General features: G+C 44.1%; 1 protein-coding gene across 14 annotated transcripts in view; it reads right to left on the bottom strand.

Moving 5' to 3' along the window:
- Positions 1 to 17666, bottom strand: part of KDM4B (lysine demethylase 4B) — a 218782-nt gene extending 201116 nt beyond the window's left edge. For 13 of the 14 annotated variants that reach the window (XM_067558512.1, XM_067558487.1, XM_067558498.1 and 10 more), the window contains exon 1: positions 17522 to 17666. The gene's annotated coding sequence lies outside the window, so the exon portion shown is untranslated. Of the gene's footprint in view, positions 1 to 16588; positions 16810 to 17521 lie in introns of those variants that run through there. The other variant, XM_067558493.1, reaches the window with a different exon arrangement.
- Positions 17667 to 17963: the final 297 nt, after the last annotated feature.

Below are 17963 nucleotides of genomic sequence, written 5' to 3'. Positions count from 1 at the left end.
AACACTGTGTCCAGTTTTGGTGCCCACAATTCCAGAATTATGTCGATAAATTGGAAAGGGGTCAAACAAGAGCCATGAAAATAAAAGGATTAGAAAACATGCCTGAGACTGACAGACTCAAAGAGCTCTTCTCTTAAAGAGAAAGATACGGAGTGACTTGATTACAGTCTATAAGTATCTACATGAGGAACAAATATCTAATAATGGGCTCTTCAATGTGGCAAAAAAAGGTATGTGATCCAGTGACTGGAAGCTGAAGCTAGACAAATTCAGACTGGAAACAAGGCGCACATTTTGACAGTGAGAATAGTTAAATACTGGAACAATTTACCAAGGGTTGTGGTGGATTCTTCATTACTGACAATTTTTAAATCAAGATTAGATGTTTTTCTAACAGATATGCTCTAGGAATTATCTTGGGGAAATTCCCTGGCCTGTGTTATACAGGAAGACAGACTAAATGATCACACTAGTCCCTACTGGCCTTAGAATCTATGAAAGATGTACCTTGACTAAATTTGGGCAGATTTTCACATAGATGGCAAAAGGGCGCATCTTTGGCAAAGGCTATCCTGTGTTCAATTTCAAATAACTATTGAAACTACAGAGGCATTTGAGCTTTTCAAGACAAGGTCTCAAGAATTTAGTGGAAAATCTGTTGATTTTGCAGATGTTAGCCTAGTTCTCTGAAACTGTTGAACCGTTCTGACTGAAATTAAAAAAAAAAAAAAAAAAAGTTGAGCCTGAGGCAAACACCTTGAATGTAAAATTTCAACCTAAATGGTTAAATGGCAGCAAAGTTATAGGCCTGTGGTCCCCAAACCTTTTGGGTCCATGCTCCCCGAGACAGCAGGGGCCAGAGCTGTGGCCTGGGCCAGAAGTGCAATGGCGGCCAGGGCCCAGCCCCAGCCAGCGGCACAGAGCACAGCTGGGAGCAGGACTGCCGCTGGTAGTGGGACTGTGGCCCAGAGCGGGACTACAGCTAGGGGCCCAGAACACCACCAGGGCCATGGTCAGGAGTGGGGCCGAGAGCTGGGGGCAGAGCAGGGCTGGATGGTGCTCCTCCCCCCCGCACCGCAAGGGGACTGGCTCAAACCTTGCCATGGCCCCCCAAACATCCTTCTGTACCACCATGGGGGGTGTGCCCCACAGTCTGGAAACTATTATATGCAATTAAAAATGGTCCTAAAATGGGAATCAGGCAACCTTAATACATAGTGCTGCCAGCCTCTCAAAAAATTTCACTAAATTCCAGTAAAAATTCCAGCCTGCACAGATGAGTCCAAAACTATTAGAATGATATTAAAAACAGGCTCTACCCTAACATGCTCAACTCGAGTCATGTTTAAACAAACAGAATTTAATCATGGTTCTGTAATTCCAAATAGTTTACAAGGAACCCCCTGAAAGAGGTTACAAAAAAGTTTCAGATAATTAACATTCTACTTAGGGCATGTCTACATTACAAACTTCTGCCAACGCATGCTGTGTCAGCATAAAGCTGTGCAGCTAGTACATTGTCTGTGCAAGTACCTAGCTCCTTGCATCAGTGCTGTGCGTACTCACCATGAGTGAGTGAGTGAATGAATGCACACTGTAGTGCACCATGGTAGGTATCCCAGTATGCAACTCACCACCATCTAGCGTGAAGTTTTGGCAATGCATGGGGGGACAGAAATCAGTCAGCCAGGGTGACTGGGAGCAAGGGGTCAAATTCCCAACATCAACTTTCTCCATCTCATAACTTCATCTATAACTGATAGATTTCATGCCTTTTTAAAAATCCCATGAACCATCATGGGCCTCCTCACTGCCCGCCATCTCTGATAGACGCACATCTCTGCACTACTATCACGATAGCTGTAAGCACAGGATGCACGATCCTCCAGTATTTGCAGAACCACAAGAACCACCATTGGGGAACATGATGATTTTGTGGAGGACAGACTACTGTGCAACACAGCGAGAACCAATTCATGGCTGGTGGTGGTGTACACAGAGCAGCTGCAGATGATGGAGGGACACTTCCCCACACTGAAGTTGGCTGGTCAGAGAAGGTGTACGAGTCACCCCTTTAAGAACGTAGGACTGTTCAGAAAGCTACAAGCAGGAACTTTATTTCATAACCAGCGGATTACCACTAGTGATGTTGAAATGCCAATAGTGATCCTGGGGACCTAGCCGATCCCTGGGTCATAATGCTGTACACCAGGCACTCAACAGCCCCAAGGAAAGATTCAACTACCAGCTCAGCAGGGGGAGAGTGACAACTGAATATGCTTTCAGTAGATTGAAGGGGTACTGGCATTGTTTGCTCAAAAAACTGGACTTCAGTGGGGAAAAAAACAATTATAGCTGCCTGCTGTGTCCTGCATAATATCTGTGAAGCAAAGGTGGAAAAGTTGCCATCAGGGGGGGGGGGCGCGCGGCGGTGCGCGCATGCGCACACAGAGACTGTCCCGAGTTTGAACAGCCAGGCACAAGGGCTATTAGAAGAGCCTTAATGAAGAACTATATGGCTCAGAGGGCCTTTGAACAAACACGAACGTTACAATAAGGTGCTATGGTTTACTATGCTCTACCCGGCCCCGCTGTTTTGGGGGCTGTTTGGAATTGCATGGTGCTTGGTGTACACCTATGAATGTAACACTATCAACACACCTTATTAATCATAAATGTACAGCAAGTTCCCCAAATTATACTGTGTTTTTGTCATTGATCCTATGAGATGTGTCACAGTAAAACAAGTGGGTGCTTTCAGTACATCTAGGCATTCTGCAGCATGTGGGAAATAAAGACTAATTATTTTCCAAACAATAGAATTTTATTGAGTAATCAAAAAAACTGCAAAAAAATTATGTACAAGTTGAAAGCAAATACATTAAAAACTTAATTTATGGAACCAAGCTTAAGAAGGGAAAACATTCACGTCAAGTTTAGGTACACATACAGCAACCGCGGCTCTCAAAGGTAAGCACATGTAAAGCTGTGGCTGTTCTTAATGTTCCTCTGGCATGGAATGATAGTGGTAACGATGTGGCCCCTGATGCCATGCAGGATATGAAGGAAGGTTTATGGAGGTGCTATAATGGAGTTCTCAATGGACTGCAAAGAGAGGCAAGCCCGTGATTGTTGAACCTTGTGTTTGCTGCTGGAAAAGCCCCCATTATATCCTGGTGTCTCTCGCTCTCCTTTTCTTGCTAGGACACCTGGGCCTTTCTTCATACAATCTACAATATTCACCCTCCAGGCCCTATGTTTATAATCTGGTGCAGCATTGGTTTGTAGGATCTCACTGAACATGTCAACACAAGTCCTCTTCTTTCTCCTCCTCATCTGGCTCAGCACTCCACAGGTATGGAGGGGCAATCCCCCAAGGCCGCAACAGCAGCAGCTACAGATACAACACAGAGGTACCATTGTCAGAGTCACAATGGAAACAGAAAGTTAAGATACAGAACTCCCTTCCCTTGCTCTCCTGAAGTTTTAAAAAAGAAATGCTTTTGACACTTCTGCTTTGGAGTGCTTGCACATGGCACCACTCACAGCACCTGCATAGCCAGTCAGCAGTGAGGGAAATGAGGAGGCTGGAGCATGAATCTATAAGTATAGGGCAATGGCACCAAATACTAACACTATTTTCCACAGGCAGTGGTAATTTTAGCTGGCATCTCACACCTCAGGGTGACAAAGGCACATAGAGAACAGCTGTTGCTGGCATACCAAAGCCACCTGGGCCCATATGCCACTACCTTGTTTACTGCAATGGTACCTGCCAAAGTTGTCGCTGAATAGCACGAGGAAGTGTCCTATCGAAGAGGAAGAAATAAGGCTGCCATCTCTAGAAACCTTTGGAAGAAGATTTCAGAGTACTTCTATGAAAGTTTAATCAAGATCTCATTTCAAGGGTCATCCTTGTTCACATAAACTGCTCCGCATAGCCACCCCCTGCACCTAACACTTCAGGGGAATGTAAAGCACATAACAATTCTACCTCTCATCATTGTACCACTACCTCTTCTAGCATGAGTAAATTAATTAAAAGTTGATAGCCGTGTCTTGTTACATCGGGGGCACCAGCAGTACATCAATGTAATGGCAAATACATTTGCACTTACCAAGGTTCCTTCCACTGCATCAGGCTCACCCACACTCAGCTGTTGGGATTGACTAGGCTGTGGTGGAGTCTCAAACACATCCTGGCTTGCAGCATAGCTGGACGGACACACACACACACACAACCCCAGCTGCATCTCCCCCACCTTCCTCCTCACGGCAGGAGCCAGTGACTCAGGTTCCTCAGAGGCATCCATGGTGGAGGTGATGTCTCCGCCACGTATGGCATGCAACATTTTGCAAAAGTGGCAGATCTGTGGCTCAGCACCAGACTAACTGTTGCCTACCCACCCACCTTCCATCGCCTTCTGGGATGCCAGCTGCAGTTCCTTTGCTCTCGTATGGCACTGATTCCTGTTGTACCCCTTCTCCTGCATTCCCCACGCAATCTGCTCATAGATTTCCACATTTCTATGGCTGGTCCATAGCTGTGCTTGCCCTGCACAGCCTCTTCTCCCCACAGGCCCAGGAAATCCAGCATCTTCAGTCTACTCCAGGCCAGAGTGCATCTGGAGTATGTCAGATGGGCAATTGCACACAAAAATGGAGAGTTGCTAATGTATTTGCATGCAAGACAATCAGGAAAAGGCATTTCAAAAAACTGCAGGGTTTCAAAGGAGTGGGGTGGCTGGCTTCCAGTCTCCATGACCCCTAAGCAGTAGAGTTCACAATTGCGACCAGAGCAGTCTGTATCAGGTATTGTGGAACAGCTGCTGGAGGTTGGTTAGGGTTGACAGAGGTTATGCAGTGCCTACACTCAAACTGTGTTGATCTCAGTATATCGACCATGGCTCAACACCACACAGAGGGGTGGTATGATTGTGTTGCCATAACAGTGCACTTATATCCACGGGAGACAAATTTACATCTAGACATGTGCAATTAGTTTGATGTGAGGCAGTTTACGTGGACCTAACTTTGTAGTGTAGACCAGGCCTTAGCAACATCAGCTGCAAAAAAAATTATACCTTTTCTCCAGAGATTTGAGTCCCAACACAATTCAAAATATTAAGGTTTTAGAGTAGCTCATCTGTTCCTTCCACCAAAGAAAGCCCCCAACAGCCTCTAATTGTAGTCCGTACACACTTAAGAATAGATACAAGGCTATTGATGTTCTTCAGTACAGCTGCTCTTTTATTACAGAACACTGAACCTACTAACCACTTAATCTAATCAATGCAGACAACAAACTTCACTGCACTTGTCTAAGTCTGGTGAAAATGCCATTAACAATTAAGAAAATTAACTTTCACAGCTCATTACACTACCTAAAGAACCTGAAAGCAGTCAATTATACACCTTTAAAGGAGACAAGCATATATAGTCCAAGAACAATTTACTCTAAAGTGAAATAAAGAACATAAGGTGCCCCAATTATTGAAAAACTAAAAAGAAGATGACTGGATATAACAATACCAAATCTAAATAGTTCAGATAATGGAAAATTTAAGATACTTCTCTCATACAAAGTGTGTGCACAAAAAATCAATGAACTATGGAATATGTATTTGTTTTAAGGCTAAAAAATATACATGGCAGTCAGACCTTCTTCTCTAAGATATGTCTTGTACTCTTCACCAATGGATGTTACCACCATATACATTCACCTTACTGATCTGTTACTAGTTAACATAAATTAATACTAACAACATGGGCTCAACTTTCAACTTCTGAAAAAAGCTTAAGAGAACTTTTTTCTCAGTTTCAATTAAAGTATTTAGGGATTTGAACATTCCCAGACTGTATGTGACCCCAGCTTTGTGTAAAGAAAAAGCATGACACTGAACAGATATTTAAAGCATCCAGTCTAATTTTGCCATCTAGATTGCTGGATGAGTAAGTTCTCTCCTTACCTGACAATTTATTTTCCATGAGAATTAGTATGCACTGATCCAACCAGGTCTATCAAAGTTTTTATATCTCACTAATCACTGCAATAACTGAATAACTGGGCTAAAGCCCCTCCAAGATAGTGGCTAGAAAAAAAATTAAGTTTCTAGACTTCACATTTGGAAAGGTATCTCTGAAACTATGAAGGATCCGGTAAGCAGTGCAGTGTCTGCAAACTAGGGAAGACAACAAACAGCTCTACCATTACTGATCCAGCTGGTAGCTTTTCCAAGCATCAGCAGAGCAGACAAAACAAGCCTGGTTAGTTTCCCGCTTCTACTGTTACCAGATAGGGTCAGCAGTGAAACTGTCAATCGTATCAGTTTCATATTGCTTCTTGAGAAGTAACCTTAAATGACAAACTAACCCAGAAAAAGGCACTCTTATTCTAGAATAAGCATGTCCACATGGGGAGTTGTACCAGTATTAATATATATTATTCGCCCCTAAAATTACAGGAAACATGTGAAAGCCTAAGGAGATTTCACAGAAAAAGAACAGAGATTAAGAGCTTGTCTACACTCATGCTTATGCCAGCAAAACTTTTGTCACTCAGGGGTGTGAAAAAAAAACATCCTGCTGAACGATAAGTTTTGCCAGCATAAGCGCGAGTATAGCAGCGTTATGTTGGGTGGGGGGAGGTAGGGAGAGCCCTCCCACCGACATAGCTACCACCCCTCATTTAGATGGTTTTATTATACCGGCAGGAGAGCTCTCTCCCACCAACGTAACACCGCTTACACTTGCACGTATGTCGGCAAAACTTGTCGCTCACCAGGGTGTTTTTTTCACACCCCCTGAATGACAAAATTTTGCCAGCATAAGCACAAGGGTAGACAAGCCCAGAAGAGAAGCAGCAGCCACATAAATAGACTGAATCTTGGACCAGATACAGTCCCAACTGCAAGAAACTGCGGACTGTTGCAGTATCATTATTAGCTCACTCCATATTCAAGATGTTATCTAGACTAGGAAAAAAAAGTTTTTCATCCGAGTTAGCTCAGCTGAGCCAACTCAACTCAACTGGTGGTAATGGGTGTTTTCAATTGAATTAAACCTCAAACAGACATTGTTGAAACAAATCCCATTCAGTCTACCTCAGAATAACCTTAGATAGATCCCTCACACATCTTAGCCACCTGAGGAAAACTGCAGATAAGGTAAGATCACAACTGTCTAAGCAAATTGGCCATGGGGAACAAATGCTCAAACTCTCCAATCATCCAGTTTAGCCCTGATACTCTGCAGCAGAATACTGTGCTCCGATCTGGATCCATTCATCTCACAACAAGTTGGCTAACACCTAACTACAATAGAACCTCAAAGATACAAACACCTTGGGAAGGTAGGTTATTTGTAACTAAAATGTTTGTAACTGAACAAAACATTATGATACATTACCCTGCAGTGTCTTCCAGCTGAGGCTGGGAGAGATCTCTGCAGAGGTAGCATGTGGCAGCACTGCCTGGTTTGCAAGCAGCTCCCTGTCCTATTCCTGTTTCTTGCCTTTGGGCTGAACTGGGGGGGCCTGCCCCGCACCCTTAGCACTACAAGCCCCAGCCCTCAGCTGCCTCTCCCCAGCACTCGCTTTGCTCTGTGCACTGCTCACTACTTTCCAGAGGCAGCACATGGCAGGGGGTTGGTGCCAGCTGGCTGCCAAAGCCCCTTCCTCCCCTGCCCCTTGCATTCCCAGAGGTGCTGGCAGGATCCAGGAGTACAGCCATGGGCAAAGCTTGGGCTGCTTCAGTTCAAAGGCTATGGCCCTTTAAAACGCCTCCAGAACACAGCTCACTCCAGCTCCAGGCCAGGCTTTGGCTGCAACATTCAGTTTCTTGCAGCAGCATCAGCAGAAAGCTTTCTTTCCCAGGCTTCAGAGCTGGGGGGAAAGGGGTGGTGGTGAAAACAGCTTCCTCCTCCCAGTGGAGTGGGAGGGGGTGAAACAGCACCTTGGATTACAGGAACAGTGCAGACCTTGGACTGTTTCTACTCTGCATGCCGACCTTGCAATACAGCTACAGTATTTACTTCCCCACCCCCGTTGCTGCCTGATTGCTTACTTCCAGTTTCACAGGGTGTTCGGTTGATGGGTCAGTTGGTAACTCTGGTATTCATATCTTTAAGGTTCTACTGTATACTCAACCATATGCATCGTAACTGGGACAATTTGACCCACACCAATACCATGGCTCTCCATGTTCAACAACATCACTCCTCCACCCATCCATTGTAAGGATGCTACAACCAGAATGTTTGAGAAGATCGGGGCAAACCCGAGTATACCACTATACACAGACCTCTTCGACCACCCAAGGGCATGTTTGTCATTGAGGCACGCATAGATGGCCCACTTAACTTGCCCAGATTTTTCTGTGATGCTGACATGGCATGAAGAATGGTCTGCAGCTGATGTCAAAAACCATTCTTATAATGGACTTAACCATGTATGTACCCAGCTTTGATTTGCCACACTGCTAATGGGCCCTTCTGAACTAATTTCAAACAGGCAAGGATCAACATTCAGCCAGCCTTCACACCCGGGGCCAATGAAAGGATCCCACATGCAGCAGCCATGGTCAACTACAGACAGCGTCTCACATTACCGCAACTACACTCTGACCAGATTTGGTGTTGGTCTGAGGGCTCTGCATATCACTGATGAGGCTACTGCAAATTGGCTTGGCAAGCTCCACATTTGACAAGAAGAACTGAGTTAAAATAGCTCAACTGAGCTAATTCAACTGAAAGAAGCACCTTTCCTCCTAATCTAGAGAGCACTAAAGAGTAAGGATTCAGAACATAAATATATCCAGATATACAAATATATATGCATCACTGCAGCTACATCACTATAGTGTAGACACTACAGCGACAGAAGGGGTTCTTCCATCGCTATAGTAAATCCACCTCTCTCCGAGACATGGTAGCTAGGTCAACAGAAGAATTTTTCCATTGACCTAGCAGTGTCTACATTGAGGCTTAGGTCAGCTTAATTACATCACACAGGGTGAGACATTTTTCATAGTCCCGAGCAATGTAATTAAGCTGACCTAACTTTGTAGTGCAGACCAGCCCTCAGGATTCTCCATTTCCAATGCCAAAGATGTGGCAAGCGGTGATTGGAATGGTAACTTTAAAAAAAAAAAAAAAAAAAGTCAAGTACATCTCTTAGTTATACTCCTACTTAGGGCTGGTCTACACTACCGAGTTTTGTCAACAAGTCAACTTTTGGCAACAAAACAGTGGTGATGTACATACTACAATGCTCCCCCCACCAACAAAACTCCCCTGCTTTCATGACAAAATGAAACCTCTTCAACAAGAGGCATAGAGCTTTTTTGCAGCAAAGTTAGAGTGACAAACCATCAGTGTAGATGTTATGTGCCATAACTGGGCTTCAGAAGCTATCCCACAATGTCCACCCTGACCAGTCTGCTCACTGGTTTGAACTCTGCTGCACTGTCCTGCATTCCGACTACACAGGCCTGATCTCCTCCACTTTCAAAGCCCCAGGAAGTTTTGAAATCGCTCAGCGTGGAGAGCTCAAACAGCTACTGCCCACCTGAGCATGCCAGCTCCCAGCAGCAAATGTAATCCTGCCTGGACTATAGGGGTGGGGGTGGCTCATTCCCCTGGGTTTGTGCAAAGACAAGGCTGTGAGAGAACTCAGAGGGAATCAATCCTGCTCTCCTATGGCAGGCATAAGCAGTATGGGCTGCTGCTGGCAGAAGGGGAGTGGGACTCCTGATGTGCTGTGCAAAGCCAGGGAGGGAGACTAGCGTTGATGTCAGGATGCCCCCTCCCCACTGGTGCAGGGTATCCGCTGACCTGGGGTGAGGGGACACCAGTTATCTGCATACCAGCTTCTGCCTCAGGATTGGTTACTTCCAGCTGCTGTATGAACTTAAACGGTGTGCAAAAACACTCTGTCCCCCTCTCCTTTCTCCATCCCCTCCTCCACTCATACAGTTCTGTGGGCTTTTTCTGTTTGTGTTCAGCAATGTCAGTTTGGCTGATAGGGCAGTTGGAAAGCAGCTGTCAATCTAGTAGAATGCCCATGGAATGATGGGACTCAGAAAGCTGCATCATGTGATGCTGTGTCTGCCCCATGAGGCACTGAAAACTCTTCCCAAAGCACCCTGCGTGCAGTTGCACAGTGGGATAGCTACCCACAGTGCACTGCTCCCTGTGTCAGTGCAAGAGCTGGCAGTGTGAATGCACTCCACCGACACAAGGAGCATAGTGAGGACATGCAACAGCGGTTTAATTACAGTAGTGGCTGTACGCCGGCATAATGTGTGTCGACAAAACACTGCAATGTAGACAAGCCTTAGTAGGGACAAGATCAGATCTTTCTACACCATTTGATTCAGAGTCTACAGTGCTGCAAACTTGAGAATGTTATGAAGTGATCTACAGTTTATTTTTGCTATTTGACTGATTATCAGAGTACCTGACATAATTTTACACTATTATAGCCTAATTACTCCACCACTCAGTGCAACTCCTAAAGCAGATGAATAGCTTCATAAAGATCAACGCTGAACAGCCCACCTTTGGCAACCCTACCAAGATTACAATTCTACAACAACATTCTCAGCAATTTGCTCAACCTGGATTTTGGTAATCTACGGGATTATAATTTCAGATATTTACTGTTCATTTGCATGAGATTTTAACATGCTTTTATGGTCCTATGATTCAAGTTTTCATTTGCACTCTCATATGAAATGCTCATAGGCCCTGCCTACAGTGGGTGTGACACACTGACCTAGATTCCAAGCTTTTCGGCAGCTGCTTTGCCAGAAAATGATCAGCTCAGGAAAAGACTGAGCAAGAGTACAAGACAGGAGAGAGAAATAAAAGACCTAGAAGCAGAAATCTATAAATATATCTATAGAAACTTCTAAAAATGTATTTCAGCAAAAATGCTCTTCTGAAAGAAACATTTAAATTATCAAAAAGCATTTGAATTAGTATAAATTAAGATAGTGATTACACATATGAACTTTGCAGATTGTATTTACATTTTTCCTGTTTTCAGATCTATATTATATAAATCTGTTTCCTGAATTTCAAATACATGTTTTAAAGAGTTATGGTTGTAGGAAGAGTAGCAAATCAAACCCAAAGTTAAAACAAAATCTGGAACAAAGAAAGCTAGTTTCACACAGAAAACAATATTGAAAAGGGTGCCTTGGATACAGAAGAAAAAAAAACCAAAAGCAGACACTAATATATACAGCATAAATGTCACGCAGAAGGCAGCAAGACAGCATCCCTGTTAATCTCTTATGAAGATAAAGTTCTCCAATTCAGCTTTAATAAGCAGTTCTGTTCTCTCAAATCAACAGCTTCAAATCCTGAAATATGCATTACTGACAAGAAAATGCTGGTTGTTAGGCCAACACTGAAATATTGCCATATTTGTTTGATATCACACAATTTCTTAAATATCAGAGAGAGACATGAGACCCACTGAGCTCTCTCTACTGCTCTATATTATCATCTTGCAGATTCTTAGCAGTATTAATTCTAACCAAAGAGGCTCTTGACTAACTCTGAACTGCAAACAAGATTATTTTTTCACCAAACTGCAGCTTCAAATACAATGACCCCCTAAAATCAAGTTTAAAATAAAATCTGTGAACCAGTTCTCTCTTCGGGGATATGGAAAAGAAGCCTACTAGCCATCCGAAGTAATTGGTATGAAAAAGCAAGAGGAAATGTTGCAAGCCATCACTAAGGTCTAGGCATAGAAAGACCAAAGTTCTTATTACACCAAAAACAGCACAATATAGCATGGGTGTGTTTTCTAGCGCCTTCAGACAGACATCCAACAAGTACATAATTATGGAGTTGCACAACTTATAAAATGAAATATGATTTTAAACCATACAAGTATAAATTTAAATACAAAATCTACCACCATATCCTATTTGTTAACTAACTTTACAGCCACATTCATAAGGTGAGCAAACAACAGGTATACCTGGCCCAAGAATGAGGAAAAACTCAAGTAGCAAACAGAATTAGTTGAGTGTTACAAATCCAACATGGGAAAAACACCATCCCTCCTAACAATGGTTTTCTACAGACAGTATATCCAGGTACATTGCTATTAGGGAGACAGTGTATTGCATTCTTTATAGCATCCTCACAGTAGTTACTACAGCTATTCCCTCTGCTCTAAAATCCTGTGAAGTCAGTCCAAGAGTGGTGTGAACTTTTGTTTCATCCAACAAACGTGTTTTTTTAAATGCCATAGACTCATATAGTTTAAGGCCAGAAGGGACCATTAGATCATTTAATCTGAACTCCTGTATATGTTACCACTAACAGAAAATATTTGCCAAGAAAACTACTGATTGAGAATTTTGTAGTTAGACCATTATAAAGATAAATTACTTGGTATTTTAAACTGACTAACATCCGAGATTCAGATTTTATATACAATCATTTTAAAATACAGATATAGTACATAATGCAGCACATGGATTATAAAGCTATTATTCAAACACACCATCCTGCATTGCCACAGCAAACCATAATGGCTTCCCACAGTATTAAATGAATCTCTCACTTACTGCCAAATTTTATTTGGAACATGGGTGGCAGCTAATGGACATTATATTGCGTGTAATGCTTCCCAGAGATGTAAGCAGGCAGCCAATAGAGAGATAGAAAGTGCATTTCTATGTTCCCTACATTTCAATTTAATTTTTTTTTAAATCAAGTTTCTAGCCCTTATGGTTGCAAAGAGACTTTTTACAATGTGTTAACTGATGCATGGTTGTCTCAGCCTGCAGCAAGAGGGATTGAAACAACATCACCAAGTGTGAACTTCCCTATTCATCTTAATGAGGTGTAAACTTTGTAGCCTAATTATGACCAATTAAATGCCAAGACACTGTTTACCATATCACAGTTGATTACCCTACCAGAAAAGAGTTAACTATATAACTGCTGATAAATTTCCCAAATGCTTACCCACTATGGCTTGATACAATAGTTTCACCAGTCATTAAAATTCCTCTGAAAGATTATTCCACAAGAACAGTTCAAGTTTTAAATAGGCACAATAGTTTAATTTCTTCTTGAACATTCAAGATACCTGCTATCTGTGTGTAAATCAGTAAGGTAACCCACACTTCTATCTGTTAATGGCTCAGACTCTGATGTGGGTTGCAAGCTATAATATGTTTCTATTACATCTGATCCAACAGTAGTTCAGTCCAACACAGAATCAGAGAATTAAAGAGATGGAAGGGACCTGGATGGGTCATTTAGTCCAGCATCCCACACCCAGATGCAGGACCAAGCATACCTAAAGGTTAGACAAACTCCTGTCAGGGATGGTCTAGGACTTAAACCATCCCCAGCAGGTATTTGTCTAACCAGTTCTTAAAAAACTCCAATGACAGGCATTCCACAACCTCTCTCAGAAGCCTATTCAAATACTTAAAGATCCTTAAAAGTAAGAACATTTTCCCTCATATCTAGCCTAAATTTCTCTTGCTGCAAATTACTTCTTGCCCTACCCTCAGTGGACATAGAGAACAACTGATCATCATCTTTATAACAGTCCTTAACATATTTGAAGACATATCAGATCCCCCCTCAGTCTTCTTTTCTCAAGACTAAACATGCCCAGTTTTAATCTTTCCTCATAAGTCAGGTTTTCTAAACCTTTTATAGTTTTTGCTCTCCTCTGCATTCTCCAGTTTGTCCACATCTTTTATAAAGCATGATGCCCCAAACCAGACACAAAGCTCCAGTTGAGGCCTCACCAGTGCCAAGTACAGCAGGACAACTACATCCTGCATCTTACATATGACACTCCCACTAATGCACCCTAGAATGGTATTAGCCTTTTCGCAACTGGATCACATTGTTCACTTGTTAAATTTGTGATCTATTAAAACCCCCAGAATATTACTGAAATGGATATTGCCTAGCCAGCTATTCCCCATTTTGTAGTTGTGCATCTGATTTTGCTTTTCTAAAGTGTAGTACTTTGTCTTTATTGAATTTACCTCATTGATTTCAGAGAACTGTACAATTAGTGAAGATCACTTTGAATTCTAGTCCTGTCTTTCAAAGTGCTTGCAACCCCTCCCAACTCAGTGCCATCTGCAAGTATTATATGCACACTCTCCACTCCGTTTATCCAAGTCATTAATAAAAATACTGACTAGCACCAGACCCAGGACTGATCCGTGGGGGACCCTGTTAGATACATTCCCCCAATTTAACAGAAAATCATGGATAGCTACGAGTATGATTTTTCAACCATTTTTTCACCCACCTGATGGCAATTTCATCTAGACCACATTTCCTGACTTTGCTTGTGAGAATGTTATGTGGGACAGTATCAAAAGCCTGACTGAGATCAAGATACATCACATCTACAGCTTTCCCCTATTCACTAGACCTGTAACCTTGTGAAAAGAGGAAATTAGATTGGTATGGTTAGATGGCATGATTTATCCTTGACAAATCCTTGTTGACTATTAATCATAAATAACCGTATCATTCTGTAGGTGCTTACAAGCTGATTGCTCCAGTATCTTTCCAGGTATTTAAGTTAAGCTAACTGGTCTATAATTCCCTAGGTTCCCACTCTCCCCAAAAATTATAGCACTGTATTTTCTCATCAACTATGGCAAAAAAAAAAAAAAGTCAGAAAACAACTGTGGGAGATAAATGAGTAGTAGCACAGATCTTGTAGAGCTGGTATGCATATCTGCCAGGTAATAGTATTACTTTAGAAGAGCTATGATCATACTTGATCATGGTCTAAGTCAGGACAAGTTTCCAACTGGTTCAAGTAGTAGTTTTTGGGTTTTTTTGCAGTAGAAAAGTGAGAGGGGGAACTCTGAACCATCAAGAATCTGACACTACTTCCCTTTTAAAATAAATTAGCATTAGATGTTCCGGCTGTGACCAATGATTCTCTGTTATGGAATGAAGTGCCCCTGCTACATCTTATATCAATGTTATTTCTACTAGGAAATAGGAAAGATTCAGCCACTGACTCTTAAGGACTTGGACGAGTAACTTCTCTCTCTCTGTTAAATAAGGTAACACTACCTACAGACTGACAGTTCAGAGGCGTTGAAAAACTGGATACTGCGTATTAGGCCCGATCTACACATAAAACATAGGTCAACCTACCTACATTGCTTAAGACTGAAAAATTTCACACCCTGTAGATGCAGCTAGATCAATGGTAGGCTGATTGAAAAGTTTTTCTGTCAACTAGCTACCTTCTATCAGAAGAGTGGATTTACTACACCAATGGAAAAAACCCTTCCTACAGCAGTAGAACTGTGGCACATGTAGTGTAGACATACCTACACTGTGTACATTTGTCATCTTCCAAACAAAATGCTAACTATGTCACTTGTATATTCCATGCTTTAATGTGCTTCAGCAATTTAGAAGAATCAAATTGTTATAAGTAACATCTGTGTTACTATAACAACGATTTTAAAAGTTTTGATTTCCACAGTTACAACATTTCTACTGCTTGCCTGGGTCTTTCACACAGCACCAGGACACATAAATATTTAAAACAGGTAATGGGGAATGTAAAGCTACAAAAAGTAGACAGGAATCTCGGAGGCTGATGTAGCACCTCCAACCTCTCAGACTAAAAAACCAGGCTGGATTTCAAATTGACAGAGCTTCTTTAATGAGGTTTTGATCCTCATTTTGGGAAATGGGTTGCTAACTGAATTTTATGGTATCTAGAGTTTACACCAAGGTAATAGCCATATGTAACAGTTGTATTTCTTGCAATGAATATAAATGTCAGAGGAAAAAAACACAACCAGTCTAAAACCAAGTTTTTTGCCCACTTTTAACATTTTAAAACTAAAAACATTTCTGTATAATCCAATTTACTCATAGTTTATGTTGTTCCTCCATCTCCACCCCCACACTTTCATCTTGAAGGACACAAGTCCTCTAGCTCAGAGGTTACCAAACTTTCTTCTACAGGCTAAATCACATCTTAATTAACACACTGTCCACAAGACAACTTCCCTTTCACACTTATAGTTCTGAGACTGCCCTCCTATTGGTAATCACATACTACCACTGAGACAGAAAAGTATTCTAGCTATTTTTAAAACACAATTTATCAGCTAAAAAACAAAAGGAAGACAGCAGTGCACTATATGACCAGCCAGCTAGTCCTCTGCAGACCACTGGCAGCGGCTCAGGATCACAGTTTGGAAACTACCCAGTTGATCATTTTCACTTTCTCATTCAGCAGCACAGACCTGCAATGTTTGTGCTGCAAACATTGCAGGGCAAAAATTTCTAAATATAAACAAGGACATTTCCATTAACACGGGGGTTATATTTTTAAAGCCTGAATTTTGGTTCTAGACGGTGCCAACTCCAGCACCACATTAGAACTACCCACATTTCCACTAAATACGAGCCCTTTGTGAACTAGGGAGAGATTAAAAGTACACCGCAAAGCTATGTGCAGCTACGAAAACACAGAACAAAAACAAAAACCAAAAACGAACATCTCACTTCACGGAGGAAAATCCTGCTGTAAATCGCCTACCAGCTCATTTACTATTCGCCGCATAAATAAATCCTCCATCATGTAACAACTGTTCACAAGCCCAATGACAACCCCCCTCCTTCCTCAAAGACCCGGTGCCTGCACAGGGCCGTCGAAAGACATTTGGGCCCCCAGCACATCGCGTTCACCCACCCCCGCGCCCGGGTCACTTTATGTACACGGACAACAGACTTGGGGGGGCTCCTGATCTCGGGGCCCCCGTCTCCTCCTCCAACCCCATCCAACCGCGTGCTTGCCAACGCCCCCCTCCTCCCAAGTCCCTTCACTGCTCCCCCACTTACTTCGAGGCCTTACCATCCCCCCCCCCACACACACACACACACAACCCCCGCGCGGAGATGGGGACTCGGGGGCGGTAATGGGAAGCGGGGAGGGAGGGGAGCGTTCCCCTCGCCCAGCAAAGCAGTCGGTGGGAAGAAGGGGGGCCCACTCTAGGGGGGGCATCGCATTTAACGGTACTGAAATAACAGCATCAAGGCACCCCCGAGACAAAGGGGGGAGAGAAAGGGGCCTATGGGGGGGGGGGGGAGAAACGCTTCCCCCACGAAGGGGCAGCCCCACCCCGGGGCAGCCGTGTCGGCGGAGGCACCCAGCCCCGGGTCGCAGGCTAGAGGGCCCCGGACGGGGGGACGGGTCCTGGCCTAGGCAAGGACTGGGAGAAGCCCCGGTGCGGGGGAGGGGAGACGAAGCCGAGGCGAGTCGGCGAGGGCAGAGCAGTCGCTCCGAGCCAGCCGAGAGGGGAAGGCCGGAGCGGACGGCGGAGACAGGCCATGTCCCGGCCGTGGGGAGGAGGCAGAGCAGGGTGGGGTGAGAACCATAGCCCCCCGGGAGGGGGAGGGGAACCCGAGCCCTCGGCCACTGAGCCAGGCCCAGCCGCTGAGGTAAATCCCCGTCCCCAGGCAACGGCCCTACCTGAGCCCGCGGCCGCTCTGCCGTCCCTGCGCCGCCTCCTGAGGGGCGACCCCGCAGCGCCGAGCCAACACAACGCGACACGGCCCGGCCCAAGGCTGGGGGGAGGAGGGGAGCAAAGCGGAAAAGGGGCTGAGGGTGGATATTGGCAATATCCCACAGCCAGCACCTGCCGCCCGCCCCCTTCCCTTCCTCATTGGCCCGGGCCGCCCCCACCTCCGCGCCCATTGGTGGCTTCGCTCGTGACGGATGACTGCCTCCGCCACTCCCGGGCCTCTCTGCCAAACAACAAGCCAACAGCGCTTCCTCAGCGGTAGAGGCCGCTCAGTTACGGCCCGCCCCGCCCCGAGCCGAGGCAAGCTGGCCCCTTGCTCGCGCCCACGCCACTCAGCATCTTTCTACCAACCCGGTAGAAGAACGAGACGATCCCGCCCCTGCGACGTTG

Source organism: Emydura macquarii, unplaced genomic scaffold (genome assembly GCF_026122565.2).
Source record: "Emydura macquarii macquarii isolate MOO-44397 ecotype Brisbane River unplaced genomic scaffold, CSIRO-AGI_Emac_v2 contig_306, whole genome shotgun sequence".
Lineage (NCBI taxonomy): Eukaryota > Metazoa > Chordata > Testudines > Chelidae > Emydura > Emydura macquarii.
The sequence above is the reverse complement of the archived record's forward strand: the minus strand, read 5'-3'. Positions and strand labels throughout refer to the sequence as shown.